The sequence below is a fragment of the Urocampus carinirostris genome, chromosome 20 (genome assembly GCF_059441175.1).
Source record: "Urocampus carinirostris isolate Australia breed hairy pipefish chromosome 20, RoL_Ucar_1.0, whole genome shotgun sequence".
Lineage (NCBI taxonomy): Eukaryota > Metazoa > Chordata > Actinopteri > Syngnathiformes > Syngnathidae > Urocampus > Urocampus carinirostris.
Window position 1 is genome coordinate 13823588 of NC_142368.1, and position 22566 is coordinate 13846153.

The 22566-nt window shown below is 39.4% G+C and overlaps 1 long non-coding RNA gene across 1 annotated transcript in view; it reads left to right on the plus strand.

The window, feature by feature from the left end:
- Nucleotides 1–22566, plus strand: part of LOC148346307 (uncharacterized) — a 530417-nt gene that overhangs the window by 286576 nt on the left and 221275 nt on the right. The window contains exon 5 of the long non-coding RNA XR_015848223.1: nt 17950–18020. This is a non-coding gene — a long non-coding RNA (uncharacterized LOC148346307). The remainder of the gene's footprint in view (nt 1–17949; nt 18021–22566) is intronic.

Genomic DNA, 22566 nt, shown 5'->3' on the forward strand with positions numbered 1-22566 from the left:
ATTTCTATTTTTATCTAGTTTGTTTTTCACACTTTCTTTCTTTTCTCTCTCCCTCTCTCTTTCTCCCTTTGAAATGAAATGATCTGCATTTATATAGCCCTTCCCAAAGAGCTTTACAGTGTGCTTCACATTTCCTAATAGCGGCCGTGCAGCCATGTAAGGCGCTAACCTGCTTATTGGGCGTAGTAGGGGTTCAGTGTCTTACCCAAGGACACTTCGACATGTAACACGGAGGAGCCGGGATTCGAACCGCGATCTCTTGATCCCAAGACGAGCGCTCTACCTCTCTCCTTCTTTGTCCTACCCTTTCTACTTTTCTCTCCATCTCCCTCTCTTTCTCTTATTTCTTTTTCTTTTTTTTTTCGTTCTCTCTAATCTACTAGTTCGGCCCCCGAGAGAATGTTTGTTCTCTCGTGTGGCCCCCGGGTTAAAATGAGTTTGACACCGCTGTAATAGACCGTTATAGTAATCAGAGATGCATTAAAGCTTGACTGTTACAAATGTTGAAGATCTATTTCAGCTAGGCTATCTATTTTGCATATGAATAACCTATAATAACCTATACTTTTCGTGGAAAATATCTATCTATATTATTTGTGATTGCAACATCCTTTGCTGTCAGCTAATCCTGAAAGGGGGATGCCACATGTGCGGTCCCTTCTCAAGGTTTCTTCATTTTCCTCATGTTGAGGTTTTTTGAGTTTTTCCTTGCCCTCACGTTGGTTCCAGATCAGGGGATGATGTAATAATAGTCTGAAAAATAGTCTGTGTAATAACCTGTGCAGCCCTTTGAGACTCTTTGTGATTAAGGGCTATACAAATAAAAATGACTTGACTTGACTTGACTAGGCTGCCATAGATGAAAAAATGCTATTGAGCCTTTCTATCATGGCTGCCATGGACGGCTATGAATGTCAAAAATCCATTGTAGCTTGTCTGCCATTGACGGCGATCGATGTCAAAGTTCTATTCTAGATATATCGCTATGGATGTCTACGAACCATTCCAGTTAGGATGCAGTTTACGGATATAGATGGACGGCTATAGACAACATAGATCCATCCTTGCGATCTGTCCATTTACAGTAATGGACGTTAAAATATCCATTCTAGCTAGCCTGCCTTAGACGGCTATGGACGTCAAAGATCGATTTTAGCTGGGCTGCCGTTGACAGCTATGGAAATCATTGATCCATTCTTGCTAGAGTGCCATGGTTAGCTGTATACGTCATAGATTCATTTTAGTGAGGCTGGTCGGGAATAAAGTAAAAGGTAATTGAATATTTTTTTTGAAGATACTGGATGCCAGAAAAAAATCTGTATTTTTGCAACACTTTATTTCAGTATTTTTGTCTGATTTTAAAATCTCATCAAAAAATGCCAACAGCCAATTAAAACTGAGAAGAATTAGTCAAAATCTAATACAAATTGCTAAATAAACCTAACACAATTAGCGTAAATTCAGGACTATAGAGCGCACCTAATTTTAAGCCGCACCCACCAGATTTTAAGAGGATAACCGCTTTTGTACTTAGAAAGGCCGCACCTGTATATAAGCCGCATGCACCCACATTAAACCATGTAACACAATCACAAAATTAACCCAAACTTGACTTTGAATCCCGCAATTGTAACTGATTATAGAGTACAAAGCCCAAAAACCACAGCCAGCAAAATGGAAGGAAAATGATACCGGTACTTAAGGTTTAGACCTGCAGAGTCGGGGACCCGTTGAAAATAATCCAAGGGAAAAAATGTATATTTCCAAAGGTAAGGGTGGGAAAAAATGTATATCCACTATTGTCCGCCGCGTCCACAAACAGGTCTCACCTTTACTCCATTTCCCATCAGCTCCCGTTGTTTTCGGCCCTTCATTTTGATTCGCCCGTGGAAAACATATCAGAAAAAGTCTCTAAAATAAATGACAAAAATATACAGTTGCAAATACATATTATACATGGTTACACATATTTACAAAGAAAGACGGTACACCGAGAGAGTTTTCAAAGCTTTAATAATAATATTATAACTTTCATCCCAAACTGTGCCTGTGAAGGGTAGCAAAACGCTACTAGCAACACGCTCGCAACACAGTAAACAGGTCTGTTAAAAAAAACATATCATACATGTGGAAACCGATCGCAGCAAGGTTTTAGGACTAGGACCTTAGCTTGGCCTTTTGGCTGAGAGTAAGTGTCCCGGCTCCTAGGTTTTGTAGCGTATTAAGAACTGACCGATAACGGATAATGGATAATGAATATTGAAGATAGAACAATAACCCTTAAAAATACCCCCCCCCCCCCCCTCATCTTCCTCCTAATAATTGATGTCATCAAAGTCGTCTTCCTTCAATATGGGAAAGAGACTTTGTCATAAAGACGTAGTCCCACGCTCCCTTATTCAAAGACACGCTAGCAACACGCTAAAGTTTATGTGCAGTAGCTCTATTTCCTTCTTTATCGGACTGCCCGATTGCCTTTAGCGCGAAAGCTGCGTCATGTGCCTTTCTTTTTGCAGTTTGCATGATAAGGATATGTCTACGCTAATTCAATTTGTGCACAAGCTAAGAAGTTGCAGTCTTCCTCTGCGCATATATTCCACCGGTCTAAATTTTACCTTTTGTACTCGAACGCCGCTGGCGGCTGTTAGAAAAGTTACATCAATCGGCCGCATCACTGAAGAAGCTGCAGGGTTGAACGTTTGGAAAAAAAAGTAGTGGCTTATAGTCCGGAATTTACGTAATATATATTTTTTAAAGTTTGGAATTTTTTTTCACATGTTTTTCAGCAAAAACTTTTAACGTACTAGCAGCCCTAGCAACAAAAATTATTTCACTCTTTGTAGTCAGACAAGTTCCTGTAAAACAAACCATAAAGCCGTATTAAATCAATCCAAGTTGTGGTTCGTTCCATATTTGACCCCGTTTTCGGCTATTTTGTGTTTTTCATGTGTATGGTTTGCGCATTTTTTCACATTGCCATTTAGGGTCATACTATCGAAATCCAGTAATTACCAAATGGTACAGTAAGCACCCTGTACTACTTTCATCCGACTGGATTAAAAAAAACACTGTAAAAACATCGCTGTTTTTCAAGCGGTACGTAAACGAAGCAGCATGTAATCTTGCCGGCGAACGTGGTCAGGACCGTTTACGGCCGTGTGTTTGCGAGCCGCTCAGCCGTTCATCATCTTTTGATGCGAGAGAAACGAAGCGAAGAAAGTTCAGAACCAGTTCAAAAAGCATTTTACGTGATTTCGCCGAGTGACGTCAACGTTGGTAACGTTTTCGGTTCCTGTGTTATTACAGTTGAGAGAGCTTTCTTGTCTGTGACGTCTTTATCGTGAAAGACAGTGGATTTTTCCCATCATTGTTAGTACCGTATTTTCCGCACTATAAGGCGCACCGGGTTATAGGGCGCTACAATGGGAACGTCGACAAAACAGTCAGATAGTTCAGTCAAACTTATTACCCCCTTAACATTCCGAAAACTTGCAAAGAAGCAAATACGTGTCGTAGACACGTGCGGATGCGGTGTCCGTACGATGTCACCAAACAAACATTTCTTAGTTTCCATTTGATTTTTTGCTGGCAACTGTGTGGACAGCAAAGTAAGAATTTTATTGTGCAGGGAAACGGGGTTCTTTACAATGCATATGACAATAAACACTTTGAATTGATTTTAGTTTAAAAATAGACTCATCACAGAAACATCAAGATCGTTCTAAAACAAGATACCGGGAAAATATAAAGCCGCATAGCTCACCTAAGTTCTCTTGCAGCCATCACGTTCAATAATGATACGTAACCATGGTCTTCTTAGAATCGTGAGTGTAGTAAATCCAGGAGAGTAAAATATTTACAATTACAGAATAGTAAAAAATGTTTTCTCTATGCCGTCGTGCAACCCAACGTGTGATTCACATTCATCTTTTTCGGCCAATGGCAGGCTTTGTTTCGCCCCTTTAGCCTATGCGAGCCTGTAAATGATAAAAAGGATCCGCCCCCTTTACCTCCGAATAACTTTAGCCAATAGTGACTGATTCAAATGATGATTGACACATTGGTTAGGAAATGAAACGCCAGTATAGAAAGCCCAGCATACACCACGGACTACTTCGCCTTCGGGGGAAAATCTAGTCTAATCTAGACTTTGCGACTTAAAATTGATCCATATATAAGGCGCACTGTATTATATGGCGCATGGTTAGCTTTTGAAAAAAATAAAGGCTTTTTGTGTGCGCCTTATAGTCCGTAAAATACGGTATTTGCAACCATTTTCTTGAACTTTCCAGTGCTAATAAGAAACGCTAACTATGTGAACTCAAGTTGTATTCAGTAGGTTTTCTTGATAAAAGCATTGCTATTCTCAGTGTCAGAACTCTACACAGGCGTCACATGATCTTTGCGGGTCAACAGGTGCCTTTCTGATCTTTGTTGTTAGCAAAGTCTATTGACACAACATTACCAGGCTCTATATTCGTAGTCGGCGCAGCTGTGCTGCAACTTAAAAACTGCCAGATCTTATATTTGGTGCTGCGAGTCATTACAGTCTATTGAGGGTACTATTGGCTCGGGTAGTGTAAGGTGGTTTCGATTCATTTCAAATTATAATTTATTTTCTTACCAACATAATCTCATTCAAGCAGAGTGGGTTAAAAACTAGCTTTTTTTTGAATTTTGGACCTAGAGTTTTTTATTTCTAACATAGAAATTGCCTTATTTTAGTTTCAGGACTACTGCAAGTCTACTGACCATACTTTCCTAGCAGAAGAACACATCTAAGGGTTGGTAAAGGTAGTGTAGGGCAAATTTGATGACTCGTAGTTACTATATTTTCTTACTAGAGGGTGTCAGACTAACTTTCCCTGAACTGTGGACCTTAAGTTCTCCATTTTGCCACATACAATTGGTCAGAATTCTTTTACAGTGGCGCTTCAAGGGATTAAAATGCACTGAGAGTACTTACTCCCGAAGTTCCTGGCAAAAGAACATTTTATTGCTTGAAATTAATTTCATTTCTTACTAAAACGTGTCAGACTAACTTTCTCTGATCTCTGGTCCTTAAAATCTCTATTATTTTCCACACTAAACCTGCCAGATCTTAAATTCGGTCCTTCCTCAAGGAGCGTCCACTGAGTCTACTTAAGTCCAGTGTACCTGGTGCAAGAAATTATGTCCAAGTGTTGGCAGAGGTGATTTCCGACCATAGAGCGCACCTGATTGTAAGCCGCACCCACCACTTCTTGGGTGATTTGCCACTTTTGTACTTACACAAGCCACAACCATGTATAAGCCGCCTGTGCCCGCATTAATATTTGTGGGGTTTTGGGGTTTTTAAGGGTTATTGTTCTATCTTCGTTATTCATTATCCATTATCCGTTATCGGTCAGTTCATTATACGCTACAAAGCCTAGGAGCCGGGACACTTACTCTCAGCCAAAAGGCTAAGCTAAGGTCCTAGCCCTAAAGCCTTGTTGCGATCATTGCGAATCACAAGCTTAACCCAGATCAGGCTGTAGAACCACAATTGGCATCATAAATTGAAGATGATACCCGTATTTAACGTATGATGCAGACTTGTAAAGTCCGGGTCCCGTTGAAAGTAATCCAAGGAAACAAAGTGTATATTTCCAAAGTTAAGGGTGGGAAAAATATATATCCACTATTGTCCACTGCGACAACAGACAGATCTACCGGTAACTCTGCTTTACCCCAATTCCCATCAGCCCGCGTTTGCTCCGCCCCTTCTTTTTAATTCGTCCGTAGAACACATAACAGAATAAATCTCTAAAATAAATACATTACAAAAATATACAGTTGCAAATACATATTATACATGGTTACACATATTTACAAAGAAAGACGGTACACCGAGAGAGTTTTCAAAGCTTTAATAATAATATAACTTTCATCCCAAACCATGCCTTTGAAATGTACCAACACGCTAGTAGGATCACGCTCGCAATGTATCAAACGTGCCTGTTAAAAAAAAGTATCCCGTAATTGTGAAATTTACGAAAGATCGTCCTCAACTTACTCCTCATAACTATCGCCATCAAGAGCGTCTTCCTCATTACGCACCTTAACTTTACAGTCAATGTATGCTCATAGTCCGGAATTTTCGGCATAATTTTTTTATTAAAGGGTGTCAGACTGTGGACCTTAAGTTCTCCATTTTGTCGCATATAAGCTGTCAGATCTCACTTTTGGTTCTGCTTCAAGGAATAAGTGTACTGAGGGTCTTAAAGACCAGTCTTCCTGGCAACATGTCCAAGCCCTGGCACGGATAGAGTGAGGGGATTTAATGTCTTCATATTTTCTTCCAAAAGGGAGTGGGACTAACTTTCCCTGAACTGCAGACCTTAAGTTCTTCATTTTGTAGCATGAAAACGGTCTAATATTAATTTTGGTGCTCCTTCAAAGAGCTAAGATCTACTGAGAGTACTTAAGTTCAGCACGCCTGGCATAACACCAGGTCAAAGTGTTGGCACAGGTAGCGCAAGGCGATTTGGGTGACTTAAAATGAAAAACTTCATCAACCCAAGGTAGTCATATACTGTACTAACTTTCCCCGAATTAACTTTCTCTGAACTGCAGACTTGAATCCCCGTAAATTCCGGACTATAAGCCGCTACTTTTTTCCCAAACGTTCAACCCTGCGGCTTATTCAGTGATGCGGCCAATTTATGTCATTTTTCTAACACCCGCCAGCGGCGCTCGAGTTCAAGGCACATGACGCAGCTTACAAGCTAAATGCAATCGAGCAGTCCGATAAAGAAAGAAACAGAGCTACTGCACGCAAAATTTACCTTGCAAGCGTGTTGCTAGCGTGTTTTTGAATAAGGGAGCGTGGGACGACGTCAGTATGACAAAGTCTCTTTCCCTAAAGGAGGACACATTTGATGATGTCAGTTTTAGGGAGGAAGATGAGAACGGTTTACTTTTTTTTTTTTTTGGTTTGAACAAATTTATTGACACTAAAAACAGAAAACAATCATGACAATCTCAACAGCACATAAGCACATTCACAATATTATATTCCAATATGACGTTTTTAACAGCAAACACAAAGTGAGGTTCGAACAAACCTTCTCGAAAATCTTATTAGCAATCAAGCATATTCACAATTTCATTATATAACATCTTTGTTAGTGTCAATAGATCCGTCCAGGCCAAAGTCGATTGTCCTCGGTCTGAACAAATCCACCGACACCAACAGCAGCAAAACAAACACGACAATCTCAACAGCCATCAAGCATATTCACAATTTTTTTATATCTGACAATATGACGTGACGATATGACGTTTTAACATTTTTTCCTGACATTTTGAGAACGGTTTACTGAGATTTCTATATGTACGGTATGTTTTTTTTTAACATACCCGTTAGCTATATTGCGAGCGTGTTGTTAGTAGCGTTTTGCTACCCTTCACAGGCGCGGTTTGGGATGAAAGTTATAATATTATTATTAAAGCTTTGAAAACTCTCTTGGTGTACCGTCTTTCTTTGTAAATATGTGTAACCAGGTATAATATGTATTTGCAACTGTATATTTTTGTAGTGTATTTATTTGTATTTATTTTGGACACTTATTCTGATAAGTCTTGCACCGACCAATTAAAAAGAAGGGGAGTAACAGACGCGGGGGATGACGGGAAGTGGGGACCGGTAAAGGTGAGTGTTTGTGGACACGGCAGACAATAGCGGATATATATTTTTCCCACGCTTACCTTTGGAAATATACACTTTTTTTCCTTGGATTACTTTTAACGGGACCCGGACTCTGCTGGTCTGCATCAAATCTTAACTACCGGTATCATTTTCCTTTCATTTTGCCAGCTGTGGTTTTTGAATTGTGTACTTTATGTTCAGTTAAAATTGCGGGACTCAAAGTCGGGTTTGGATTAATTTTGTGATTGTGTTACATGATTTAATGTGGGCGCATGCGGCTTATATACAGGTGCGGCTGGTGTAAGTACAAAAGCGGTTATCCTCTTAAAATGTGGTGGGTGCGGCTTATAACCAGGTGCGCTCTATAGCCCGGAATTTACGGTAAGCTTTGTTTAAAAAGTTTAAAGTATGAAAACCATGTGTCAGCAAACAGTCAACACCCGCAATCTTAAACCAGAGGAAATTCCCCTGCTTTTCGGCGACTCGAGGGCTTTGGCGTGGCATATTTATTCGGCAAACCTTGATAAAACTTCAGATACTCCAGAGCGGTCCACTTCGAAGTCTGCCGGCCCTGCTCCGGACATTGTGAACGCTACGTGCAGGGAAAGTCCTCTCAGATATGCAGATGTGTTTATCCCTTAGTGAAATTCTTCTTCCCCGGAGACATCATTAGCTTATCACATTCCTCCCCGTGTTCATTTACATTTGGACATTGCAAAGCACTTCAAAAGGTGCCGGCTAAATTAGCGTTACGAGGGGAAAGTAGAAACCGCTGCAAGAATTGTGCTTATCTTGAACCAAACCGAAGGGGAAATCTCGGCAGGGTTCTCCAGATATCGTGTAATCAAGGCGGTAGTAGCAAATCAAGTTGAAACTGACAATCAATGTGTTCATTAATTTCTAAGACCATGTCATTATGTTTAGCCGCATTGGTGATCAATAATAATACATCTCATGTCACTGTGTATTTCCCTAGAAAACACTTGTATTTTACTCAAAGACGTTCGGAATTGATCATTAATCCTTTTTATAAAAAACATTAATTTGCAATTTTCTGTTACCGAGTATCAAATCAGCCTAAAACCTCATGAGGACCGATATATTGGGATAAAATGTCAGATACAAGTGGCATCATAATTACAGAATGCAGTAGATATAAAAAATGTTCTTGAGTTGTTGCTAGGGCTGCTAGTACGTTAAAAGAAGATCAAATTACATTTTTGTTTTGATAATCTTCGAAGCTGTTGGCGTAAACCTAATGGCGTAATGATGGTCTTTTATCGTGTCCTTCAGGCCAGATCTTTTGTGTCCGTACGATGTCACCAAACAAACATTTCTTAGTTTCCATTTTATTTTTTGCTGGCAACTGTGTGGACAGCAAAGTAAGAATTTTATAGTGCGGGCAAACGGGGTTGTTTACAATGTATATCACAATAAACACTTTGAATTGATTTTAGTTAAAAATTGACTCATCATAGAAACATCAAGATCGTTCTAAAACAAGATACCGGGAAAATACAAAGCCGCATAGCTCACCTAAGTTCTCTTGCTGCCATCACGTTCAATAATGATACGTAACCATGGTCTTCTTACAACCGTGAGTGTCGTAAATCCAGGAGAGTAAAATATTTACAAATACAGAATAGTAAAAATCGTTTCTCTATGCCGTCGTGCAACCCAACGTGTGATTCACATTCATCTTTTTCGGCCAATCGAAGGCTTTGTTTCGCCCCTTTAGCCTATGCGAGCCTATAAATGATAAAAAGGATCCGCCCCCTTTACCTCCGAATAACTTTAGCCAATGGTGACTGAATCAAATGATGATTGACACATTGGTTGGGAAATGAAACGCCGGTATATAAATCCCAGCATACACCGCGGACGACTTCGCCTTCGGGGGAAAATCTAGTCGGCGGCTGCTTGCCCTAGTTGCAAGACTTTGCGACTTAATATTGATCCATATATAAGGCGCACTGTATTATAAGGCGCATGGTCAGCTTTTGAAAAAAATAAAGGCTTTTAGGTGCGCCTTATAGTGCGGAAAATACGGTACTTAGCTCATCAATGAGAAAATATCTCTCAACAATTTAAATATAGCACTTCTGACTTATCGATGTTATCCTAACTGGTTTATTTGTCAAAACCTTATTTAAATGTTAAATTTTAGCCATTTTAAGACGGTCGCTTGGCAAGCTAAGTGTGCTAATGAAAGGCGCCTTTTCCAATGTCACAAACTGCAAGAAGATGACCTCGTTTCTTGAGTCGAAAGATCAAAGTCCAGCTCGGAATCATATCATAGTACTACGAACTGTAAGACTGTAGCCATTTTCCGAGGCTGAATCCGGGTCACCAAAATACTATGTTTAAGCTATTTTCAAAGGTTCCCTAGGCCAGCTTATCGTGCTAACGAAAGAAGCATTCTGAAAGTCAAAAAAAGCACATAGATAACCATGTTTCTAGTGTGGAAAAACCCAAGTCCAGTGCAATGAACCAAATTCTCATTCCAGCTAGAACTGATAGTGCCTACGAACTGTATTTATAAGACCGTAACCATTTTTCGAGTCAGAATCTGGGTCAACGCAGGGAATGATTGCGACGGTAGCCTATGAGTTATAACGTCAGATAAAATCCTGACAGAATTCTGCCCTGTGCCAACACTTGACAACAAGCACGTTTCTGTCGTAGGGTAGAAGGAAGAGATAGAAAACACAGGAATGGTGAGTTGGTTTCTAGAGCAGTAGGGGCACGGAGCTGAAACGGCTTAAAAAACGGACAGGAAGAGCGGATTGTGGATTTACTGGCATTTTTGACACGAGGCACTTGAGTCATCCTTGTCTCCGGAAGATTTAATAGCTAAGCCGGCTGCTTAGCAACACACGAGGTAATTGTCGGGCAACGAGGAGATGTCGGACAATCGGTGCAGAGTTTTGCGTCTGCTCCGACTAAACCGACCTCAAAGGATCCGTCGAAGGCATCCGTTCAAATAGATTTTGGGTCTATTAGAGCCAGGCCTACGGCGTTCAAGTGCCGACGGGAACTAATAACTCTAGACCTCGCCTGAACCCTGCTCGTATTCGGAACAGTTTCTCATAAGTAATTGATACAACCACAAAGGGAAACTGCTCATTTATTAACACAGACGAACGAATTCATCGCGATTATGCCGATAGAATCTTCTGAGAGGAGGTTGCCGTGGCGGTCGGATCGGATGTCGAAGTTGCGGCTCGTTTTTTTGCTTCCCGCCGCCAGCCGAGACGGCTTTTGACAGACTTCGCAGCAGGGGGTTCTGTTTACTCCTGCTTGGTTCATATCCGGCGGCATTTGAAGGAGAATGTGTCAAACCCGTGTCAGATCCATGTCGTGGTTAGGGTTGGTCTGTTGACGCTCAAGCCCAGGGGCTCGACCACCCGAAACGTTGAAAGAACCATATTGGACCGTGAAAATGTTTTTCTTGATATACCAGTTGATCGGGAGTTTAGGTTCCAGATAAAACAGGATCCTGGGTTCCTTCGCGGGATGTCCAGGCTGACTGATAGGGTTAAAAGGTTGATCACCTGGGAAAGACTTAGTACAACCACTGATCCTCCACGTTGAATGGAGCTAGAAGAAGTGGCTTGGGAATCTGTCTTGAATGCCTCCTGCACGCCTGCGTGGTAAAGTGTTCTCCGAGGACAGCCCAGGACACACTACAGAGACACTTGGTCTTGGAATCGCTCGGGTTCCAATCAGCTTACTTAATGATAAAGTGGAAGTCTTAAGAAAATCAAAATGATTCACTAATTATAAGCACATTTTAGGAACTGGGACGATATGCTTTGATCACAATTCAATTGTATCATGATACTAAGGTGGCTATTTGATTTATATCACGATTCTCGATATTTGCGATTTTACAAGTATTATGATTCAATAGATTTGATAATTGCAAACCTGTCAACCTCCAGGGCTCCATGCCCTAACAAACTGTTGTTTTTCCCTTACAAAATACAAAATAATCTAACACCATATTTTTTTTTCAAACGTGTTTATTGATGCAGTTTAACATGTTATATTGTACTTGTGATTCTTTATATCATATATATTGTTAATGAACATTTTGTTGTGGGATACTGAGTTGCTCGACATGAATGTGGTTTATTATAAAAAAAAAGTTCAAAAATGAAGTAGCTTGGACGTTCACTGTAGACAGAAAAAATACATGCAAATATAATTAAGTAGAATAATACATTTTCTTATTCAAATTATTAATTCATTTTCTGCATTCAATTATTGTTGGTAATATACTGACTAAAGGGATAACCACAAACCTCCTTTTATACTTCCTTTTTTTCTTAACTTAATTATACAACATAATAATTCATAATATAATGCATCAAAGCAAGCGAGCCGTTTGAGAGCCGGCTCTCTTGAATGAGTTGAGCCGAAAAAGCCGCTTCTCTAAAAAGAGACGGACCTCCTTTCACTACACAACTACCACATGGATGCAATGGGAAATCCTCAGGCGGCAGACGCATGCGCACAGTAGCATCAAAGCGCTCGCTTCGTTTGAAACGAAAAAAAACCGATACCGAGATAGAGGCTACCGCGGCGAACTCGTTTGACTTGATTGATTTGCCGTTTTGTGATAGTCGGTGTATACCGGAGGGTACCCATCATTGACAAATTTGCGTTTTTCCGTACAGATTTTCTTGTACGTCGTACACGTCTTAAAATGCATAATAAACGTACTTTGTACGGCAAAAACGTACAGGTTGACACGTATGTGATTGTGATTTCATTTTATTTTCTAAAAATTACAAGCAACTTATATCTTACACTTCTAGGACAAAATCCATGAATGGTGTTCAAACAATGCACATTAGTCTGTGTCGGTCAGTCCGGAAGCTGACATTTATTTCGATTGAGACAACGAGAACATACCATGGACACTGCAACAGCCACAAAATGTCATGAACTGAAATGTCAACGTAACACAAATGTGGTTCTTTAATGATATTATTTACAGTGTAAGTGGAAGCTATCAATTTAAAATATAGATCCTTCAAATTCAACATACCGTATTTTCCGCACTATAAGGCGCATCGGGTTATAGGGCGCACCCCCAAAAAATAGTTTTTGGTCCTATATTTTCCATACATAAGGCGCACCGGATTATAAGGCGCTACAATGGGAACGTCGACAGAACAGTCAGATAGTTCAGTCCAACTTATTACCCCCTTAACATTCCAAAAGCTTGCAAAGAAGCAAATACGTTTCTCAGACATGTACGGAAACAGTGTCTGTACTATGTCACCGATCACTCAAATGCATCGTTCTAAATGTCATTCGGAAGGTTAAAGTCTTGGGATTCATGAAATGTCAAACATTTCTTAGTTTCCATTTGATTTTTTGCTGGCATCTGTGTGGACAGCAAAGTAAGCATTTTATTCTGCAGAGAAACGGGGTTCTTTACTGTGCATATGACAATAAACACTTTGAATTGAATTTAGTTTAAAAATAGACTCATCACAGAAACATCAAGATCGTTCTAAAACAAGATACCGGGAAAATATAAAGCCGCATAGCTCACCTAAGTTCTCTTGCAGCCATCACGTTCTATAATGATACGTAACCATGGTCTTCTTACAACCGTGAGTGGAGTAAATCCAGGAGAGTAAAATATTCACAAATGCAGAATAGTAAAAAAATGTTTTCTCTATGCCGTAGTGCAACCCAACATGTGATTCACATTCATCTTTTTCAGCCAATTGCAGGATTTGTTTCACCTCTTTAGCCTATGCGAGCCTGTAAATGATAGAAGGGATCCGCCCCCTTTACCTCCGAATAACTTTAGCCAATAGTGACTGATTCAAATGATGATTGACACATTGGTTAGGAAATGAAACGCCGGTATATAAATCCCAGCATACACCGCGGACTACTTCACCTTTGGGGGAAAATCTAGTCTAATCTAGACTTTGCGACTTAATATTGATCCATATATAAGGCGCACTGTATTATAAGGCGCATGGTCAGCTTTTGAAAAAAATAAAGGCTTTTAGGTGCGCCTTATAGTGCGGAAAATACGGTATTTCTTTTTGTAAAAGCCTGTGCTTTTGGTCATGTTTAGCTCCGTCTCCCTGGGAACTGTTCAAAAAACAATGTGTCCATATAAAATGCACGGGCGCCGGCCTTTTTTCTTTCGCCATTTTCCATTTCTTTTAGCTCACCCCCATTTATATGTACCGGTTATGACGTCACAACAATAGATTCTGGGGAGAAACGTCAGTTTTAAAAATTGGCAAAAATAAAATCACGATTTTAATAGACGAATTGTTCTTTTTCTTTGTCCCACCGAAGTTCCCAGGCTACTCATGTGATCCTCTTCGCTAACCAGTACCCGCAGGTACCACATTCCTATTATCCCCGAAACGACTCTTCCCAACTCACCGTAACCCAAAAGGCCCAGTCCCAGAAAATCGATCGCATTTTACGTCGGCAGCAGTTTTTCTTGTCCTCTTCAAATACGCGTAATGCATTTTTAATCACTGCAATCAACGAGAAAGACCACATCACCGAGACCGCGCTGCACTTGCGTTTATCATTTGAAGCGGAGAGGGTTGTAATTTTCTTTGCGGGTAAGGGAAAAAAACGGACGCTGGAGATGCAAATATGGAAACGATTGTAATAAAAATCTGTTTGGAGTACCTGGATGAAGAAGCGATGCTCCAAAAAGATTTATGGGTGAAACAAAAGGAGGAATTTGCAAACGTGGGGGCCGTGTGGGTCGGGCAGAACCGGCCCTGTGGAAATTGGGTTCTTGGATCCATGCTCTTACACCAGAACCTACCATAATTCAGGATTATAATCCCCCCAAGATTTCCTTGGACCAATAATTAACCATTGTGCATCTTATCTTCCCTTAAAATAACGCCTAGCAACTTAAAAAGCATTCTACCGCTTTTTCAAATCTAAACAACAACAACAATCTTAAGACTAGTGTATTGGTCTAAGGCTGCTTTATTTCGACTTCTTCTTTGTGGGTAAATAAACCGCTCCAAAGATCACGATACATTTCGTTTTGGTGAAAGTTTGCCACTTCCTGTTTTAAACCAGCACATTTTTATATCAGTATTCACATTATCTCCAGACCAAAGAGCAGTTTCAGCGACAGACTGCTGTCACAGTCTTGTACCACGGACAGACTGAGGAAATCTTTTCTTCCTTATGCCATGAGGCTCTTAAATTCCACCCGGCGGAGTAAAAGCCCGCATTAAACCACACCCCCCACGTTGCATATTACCATGTTTTTACTGCAGTGTGTATTCTGTGTGGCACTATCTAGATACTCTATATAAGACGCTACGTTGGGTATTAACACGTCACATTGGGTATTTGTGTATTGCATTATTTTTGCCTTATTACTGTTTTGTTCTCCAGCGCAGGGATCCTGCTGGAAGTGTGAATATCCCTGCGGGGATGAATAAAGTATCTATCTATCTATCTAGACATCTATCTATCCATCTAGACATCTATCTAGACATATATCGATCTATCTATCTATCTAAACAGCTACCGCATTCTAAAGTCAAAAGGTTTATTGTTTTCTAAAACGTTTCTCAGTATATTTGTTTTCTTCCAGTGATCTGCTAAGTAATTGTCTATACCAGTAGGTGGCAGGAGATCTTTTTTCTTTATATAATAATGATCTGCTCATTTGTTGGCACAGCAAAAAATATTATTCGTACATTCTGTTTTTTAAATTTTTAATCAAATGTTTTTTATTTTTTAACCAATAACCTTAAAGTATTATTGTCATGATTACTGATATGCTTCACCTGTGCCTGCTCCTTTGCTTCGGACTCTGATTGGCTTTCTGTCCCTATTTAAACCCAATCCTGTCTGTCCCCTGTTGTTAGTCCGTCTGCGAACCTCAGTTCACACTAGGCAAGCCTTTTTTCAAATGTTTTTTGCTCCTGTTTGTCCCCCGGTTTTGATCCTGACCACGTCTATTCTCCCGTCCCGGCTTTCGACCTTTTTTGTCACCGACCACGTCTACTCTCCTTTCCTGGCTTACGACTCGCTTCCAACCTCGATCACGTTTTTGCTCTCCTGTCCTGGCTACTGACCCGTTTTTTCCGTTCCCGACACCGCCATCGCTCGCCAAGGAAGTCCCACTTCCGCTTCCAGCAATCACCGGATTGTGCGGGCAACCCTTTCCTTTCTTCCAATAAAACTGTGAGAAACGTAACGCAAGTGGGTCCTGTCTCCGTTCTGGTCTTGACAATTATATACTTAGTTTTTTTTTTAATTCAGTTGCACTATCAGGATGGCACTTTTTCATTATGTTGTACATTTGGCATGGTAAAGTGACAATAAATTCTATTCTATTGTATTATCTTTATTGTAATAAAATACATTAAAGTAAACAAATGTGCATACCATTTGTCTGAATTTAATTATTTTCTTATTTAACAATAAACCGACAACAAAAAGTTAGAAATGAATAAAACATTTATTGTGCCACTACCAGATAATACATGCTCAGTTTTAGTATCATGTTTGTTATTTTCCCTGAAACACAAGATAAAAATATGGTAAACATAGTGAAATCCCAAACTAGTGCAAAATATTAACCAAAATGAATAAGCCACGGTGACTACAAATGCTAAGGAAAACTGTCTACTGTCAATTAAAGGGAAGACAATTCAAGCTTAAAAACATTAAGCTGCCGCCGGGATTTAATTGTGAAACATTTTTAACAGGCGGTTAGCCTCAAGATTTTTTTTAATTGAAAAAAGTGTGCCGTGGTTTAAAGACGGTTGAGAAACACTCATTTATACAATAGAAGCTGGCGTCCGTGGTGAAGGAACATAGGGACCTCGTGAATACCAAAACCCAAGACTCCAGTCCCCAATTCTTTTGTGCCTTTTAATGAAATGATCTGCATTTATATAGCACTTTTCAAGTCAATGACTTCCCAAAACGCTTTACAATGTGCTCCACATTTCCCAATAGTGGCCTTGCACCCATGTAAGGAAAATTTGGAAATATACACTTTTTTCCTTGGATTACTTTCAACGGGACCCGGACTCTGCAGGTCTGCATCAAACCTTAAGTGCTGGTATCATTTTCTGTTCTTTTTGCCGGCTGTGATATTTGGACTGTGTACTTTTATGAAGGACATTTAGTTTTAATCGCGGGACTTAAATTCGGGTTTGGGTTAATTTTGTGTTTGTGTTACATTTTTTAATGTGAGCGCATGCGGCTTATATACAGGTGCGGCTTGTGTAAGTACAAAATCGGTTTGCCTCTTAAAATGTGGTGGGTGCGGCTTATAATCAGGTGCGCTCTATAGTCCGGAATTTACGGTACATACAATTTACATGGTTGGTTGGTTGGATACCTTAACCATGAGTGATGTAGAGGCACCATTTATTTGTGACCCCTTAATCACAAACTGTCTCAAAGGACTGGCTCAGGTTACAATGACACCATCCCCTGATCTGAAACCAACATGCGGGCCAGGAAAAACTCAAAATCCTCAGTATGAGGAAAATAAGATACCTTGAGAAGGGGCCTCACCAGTGCTACCCCCCCTTCCAGGATGACCAGTGATCAATAGATTTAGCAAGAATACAGAAAACATAGTGAACATTAAAAAATAAAGGAACGTAGTATGTGAAAATGTGTCCAGAAAGTCCCTGACAGAAATGAAACTTAAATGAAATGATCTGCATTTCTATAGCGCTTTTCAAGTGAATGAAGACTTCCCAAAGCGCTTTACAATGTGCTTCACATTTACCCATTCACACACACTCACACACCAATAGCGGCCATGCAGCCATGCAAGGCGCTAACCTACTTATTGGGGTATTAGGGGTTCAGTGTCTTACCCAAGGACACTTCAACATGTAACACGGACGAGCCGGGATTCGAACTGGGATCCCTTGATCCCAAGACGAGCGCTCTACCTCCTGCCACTACTGCTGGAAGTGTGAATTTCCCTATAGGGATTAATAAAGTATCTATCCATCCGTCTATCTATCTATTAAGCAGAAACATGCCAACAATTTAAAGCATATACAAGCGCTTCACCCAAATTTTAAGCTCTTATCAATCTTTGAAAACACAACAATAAAATTCCAGCATTTTTAAGGATATCACGCACCCGAATGAACCCTTGAGATATTTTCGGCAAAGGCGTTCAAAGTCAAGTATCAAAGGTGAAACTCGGAAGAACAGACTCACTTAATCTATTTTTGAATGTATTTTTCTGTTTTTGTGTGTTTTTTCAGAACCTCGAGATTATCCGGATGAGGATTATTGTACCTCGTACCTTTTCTGGTTTGCTGACTACTTAAGTCAGGTAAGAGTCGAAAACGCGCGGGAGTGGTTCTATGAAGATATAAACTGAAGAGTGCACACACCTTAAGACAGTCCGGATTTGGCCTGGCGTCCCCGGTCGTTTTTTCTTATGTTTGAACTCACATCTGGCCTCAATTTCCTTCTCGGAGAGGAAGTCTTCTGGGTGGGAGGCTCCACCGCTGCCTTCCAGGCTTTACTGTACCAAAAAAACAAAAATAAAATCCGTGAGTCATCTCAAGCTGAATAAACGGAACATTTTTCCAGATTTGGACGCGTTGATCAAATCTGTTTCATGACGATGTTAAATATTTGTGTGGGGGGGGAAAAAGAAACAGGGGGCTGTTTATGCATCAGCTTGTGAATGTAATATAAAAATGATATATAAATCATAAAAGCTATGTCCATATCAAACTTTTTATAGAAGACCAGGATTAACTAATCATTTTTTGGTCAATTTTATTTGATTTTTCTGTATTTTTATTTTCCAAGAAATGTTTTCCTATGTCTACATTCAACATTCTATAGAGGACCAATAATAACAGTTAAAAAAATGAAATGAGAATATAGTTTTATTCACCTATGATTTTTAACTTGTTTGAATCTATTATTAATTGATTTAATATATTTTTAAATTTGCATTTTCTAGTAATACATTTGTTACTAGGCTGGCAACCAGTTCAGGGTGTCCCCTGCCCACTGCCCGATGATTGCTGGGATGGGCTCCAGCACCCCCGCGACCCTACTGAGGATAAGTGGTGCAGCTAATGAGATAAGACATTGGTTTTTAATGTTTACATCCAACATTTTATTGAAGGCAAAGATTAACTATTAAAAAAATAGAATTATTATTTTTGTTTTTAATTTTAATATAGGTTTTAATTGTTTTTTTATTGTATTTATTTTAATTCTATTTAAAAGAAATTCTTGTATTGGTTTTCTATATCTTCATCCAACCTTTTTTAATAAAAAGATTAATCAATAAAAAATATAGATTTTCTTTGAATTTTACTATATTATTTTTTATGTGCTTTACATGTTTTTAATCATTATTTTTCTAGTAAAATATAAGAACTCTTCACAAGGTTTAAAAAAAATGGCAAATACTTTTAGATATTTGTTTAAGTTATTTACTTGTCTAAATATATGAATTTACTAAACATATTTAGTTATTTACTTAAGTTATGTAATTATTTTAAGTAATCACCTCTATTTTCTGAGCGTTTTTATTCAAATATTTTAAACTTGTATCTTCTCTGTAAAATGGGAAGAACAGGAAATTTAAAACAACTGAGGCATACAATGTTTCTCGCTTTATTTTAATGAATAATGACTGTTGTAGTTAATTTAGTTTATTCTTCTTTTTTAATGGAATAATTATTACAATGTGAAAAATGAATTTAAAACCAACACTTCTCATTTTAAATATTTTTTCTTATGGTAAAATATGGTAAAATGAGTTAATATATACATGAAAATACATTTATTTGTAATAATTCCAAAAATATTTTGAACATAAGTCTCATTTTAAGGATTCCTCTCCTGTTTTTGCTGAAAATTATTGCATTATACATTATTAGAAGATTATTAGATCTATTTAGATTTAGATTAGAAGAAAAATGCAAATATAGTTTTAAAAAAATACCTAAGGTGATTGAGCGACGGACTGCTGTCACTGTCTTGTACCACGGACAGACTGAAGAGATCTTTTCTTCCTCATGCCATGAGGCTCTTTAACTCCACCCGGCGGAGTAAAGGCCCATTTAAACCACACGCCCTACATTGCATATTACCGTACTTTTATTGCAGTGTGTATTTTATGTAGCACTATTTAAATACTCTATACAACACTCTACAGTGGGTATTAGCACGTCACATTGGGTCTTTGTATAGTGTATTCCTTTTGCTTTATTATTGTATTCTCAGCAAAGGGATGCTGCTGGAAATGTGAATTTCCCTGCAGGGATGAAGAAAGTATCTATCTTCTCTCTCTCTCTTTCTTTCTTTCTCTCTCTTTCTCTTTCTCTCTCTCTCTTTCTCTCTCTCTCTTTCTCTCTCTCTCTTTCTCTCTCTTTCTTTCTCTTTCTCTCTCTCTTTCTCTCTCTCTCTTTCTCTCTGTCTCTCTCTCTTTCTCTCTTTCTCTCTTTCTCTCTCTCTCTTTCTCTCTTTCTCTTTCTCTCTCTCTTTCTCTCTTTCTCTCTTTCTCTCTCTCTCTCACATTGTCTTTGAATGTGACAAAAACCTGTTTTCAGTGTAAATAAAGTAATAGAGAAATTCCAAATTGTTGAGTGGAACACATCGCTTCCTGATAAACATGGTGCAAATCTACAATTTTTTTTTTATTTTATTTTTTTTTTTTAACAAATGAACATCCCGCAATTAATAACCACGCCGATTCACATGAGCGCCAAATGGCCCCCAGCGTTTCTCCTATCAGAAGTCATTTGCGAGCGCGCAATCGTAAATCAAGAGTGAGGAGAAGGTGTCAGAAGTGGAAAGGTTGGAGGCGCTGCTGCCGATTCGGGGCCACAGTTAATTAATCGAAGAGGAAAGATGGCGATCATCACGGGCCCCTGCCTATGATTATGTGCAATCCGTCACATCGTGTGTTTGGGGAAGCTAACGTTTCCGTTATTTTATCGTTTCTTGAAAAAAAATATCAGGAATGTTGTTTTTCATCTCATAAATCTTTAAAAATGCCTCGTTGACGTCTTTAGCCGTCAATGGCAGTGAATGAGTTCACGTTGAATCAAGTAAAATGTACATACCGTAAATTCTGGACTATAAGCCGCTACTTTTTTCCTAAACGTTCAACCCTGCGGCTTATTCAGTGATGCGGCCAATTTATGTCATTTTTCGAACGGCTGCCAGCGGCGCTCGAGTACAAAAGGTAAGATTTAGACTGGTGGAATATATGCGCCGAGAAAGACTGCAACTTCTTGGCGTGTGCATACAGTGGAACCTCTGTTCTCAACCATAATGCGTTCCAGAACCCTGTTCGAAAACCGATTTGTTCGATCACCGAAATCATTTTTCCCATTGAAAATAATGTAAATCGTTTTAATTCGTTCCAACACCCTGAATGTTCACCTTGAATGTTTAACGTAAACATAAAGCTAACCCAGGCTAATCTTACGTTCGCGTTATCGTAATCTTCCGTACGAAAGATTACGCTAACATGAACGTGTAAAAATAAAAAAAGGGCTAAAACACTTCGTACACCTATATTAAAAGCGAAAGGAAAACGAAGCACGTTATATCATTATTAATAAAGCTTTGAAAACTATCTTGGTGTACCATCTTTCTTTGTAAATATGTGTAACCATGTATTGTATGTATTTGCAACTGTATATTTTTGTAATGTATTTATTTCAGACACTTATTCTGATATGTTTTGCACGGCCGAATAAAAAAAAAAGGGGCGAAAAAAACGCGGGCTGACGGGAAATGGGGACCGGTAAAGGTGAGTGTTTGTGGACGCCGCGGACTATAGTGGATATATATTCTTCCCACCCTTACCTTTGGGAATATACACTTTTTTCCTTGGATTACTTTAAACGGGACCCAGACTCTGCCGGTCTGCATCAAACCTTAAGTACCGGTATCATTTTCCGTTTATTTTGCCGGCTGTGATTTTTGGACTGCGTACTTTTATGAAGGACATTCAGGGTTTGGGTTAATTTTGTGTTTGTGTTACATTTTTTTAACGTGGGCGCATGCGGCTTATATACGGGTGCGGCTTGTGTAAGTACAAAATCGGTTTCCCTCTTAAAATGTGGTGGGTGCGGCTTATAATCAGGTGCGCTCTATAGTCCGGAATTTACGGTACATACAATTTACATGGTTGGTTGGTTGGATACCTTAACCACGAGTGATGTAGAGGCACCATTTCCTGTGGTGTTCATGAACTCGTTTCAAGTCCCATTTATTCGTGACCCCCTTAATCACAAACTGTCTCAAGGGACTGGATCAGGTTACAATGACGCCATCCCCTGATCTGAAACCAACATGCGGGCCAGGAAAAACTCAAAATCCTCAGTATGAGGAAAATAAGATACCTTGAGAAGGGGCCTCACAAGTGGTAATCCCCCATCCAGGATGACCAGGATTTAGCAAGAATACAGAAAACATAGTGAACATCAAAAAATAGAGGAAGGTAGTATGTTAAAATGTGTCCATAAAGTCCCTGACAGAAATGAAACTTAAAGCCTGTAAAATGTATTTTGAGTGCTAAATGACATTTTTCGTGGAATTTGCTTATGGTCGCTAACGTTGCATTAGCAATCCGAGTCCCTGCTAAAAAAAATCCCCTGTGAAAAACGAGACAGGAAGTGGTTTAAGTCCAGACGAAATCGGTAGCCAGGTGTCATCGCTTCCCAGACGGCTACGAATACGATTATTCATTCAGACGCGGCTAAGCTAGGCTGTTTAATCCTTCTCTTGCGCTAGTTTTGTTTTTTTCGGGGGTGTCATCATTCAAACGTCTGATGTGGGGGTTTCAGTACTTTCCCGTCATCAGTTTGTTATTCACCTTCGTCAAAATTAGCAAA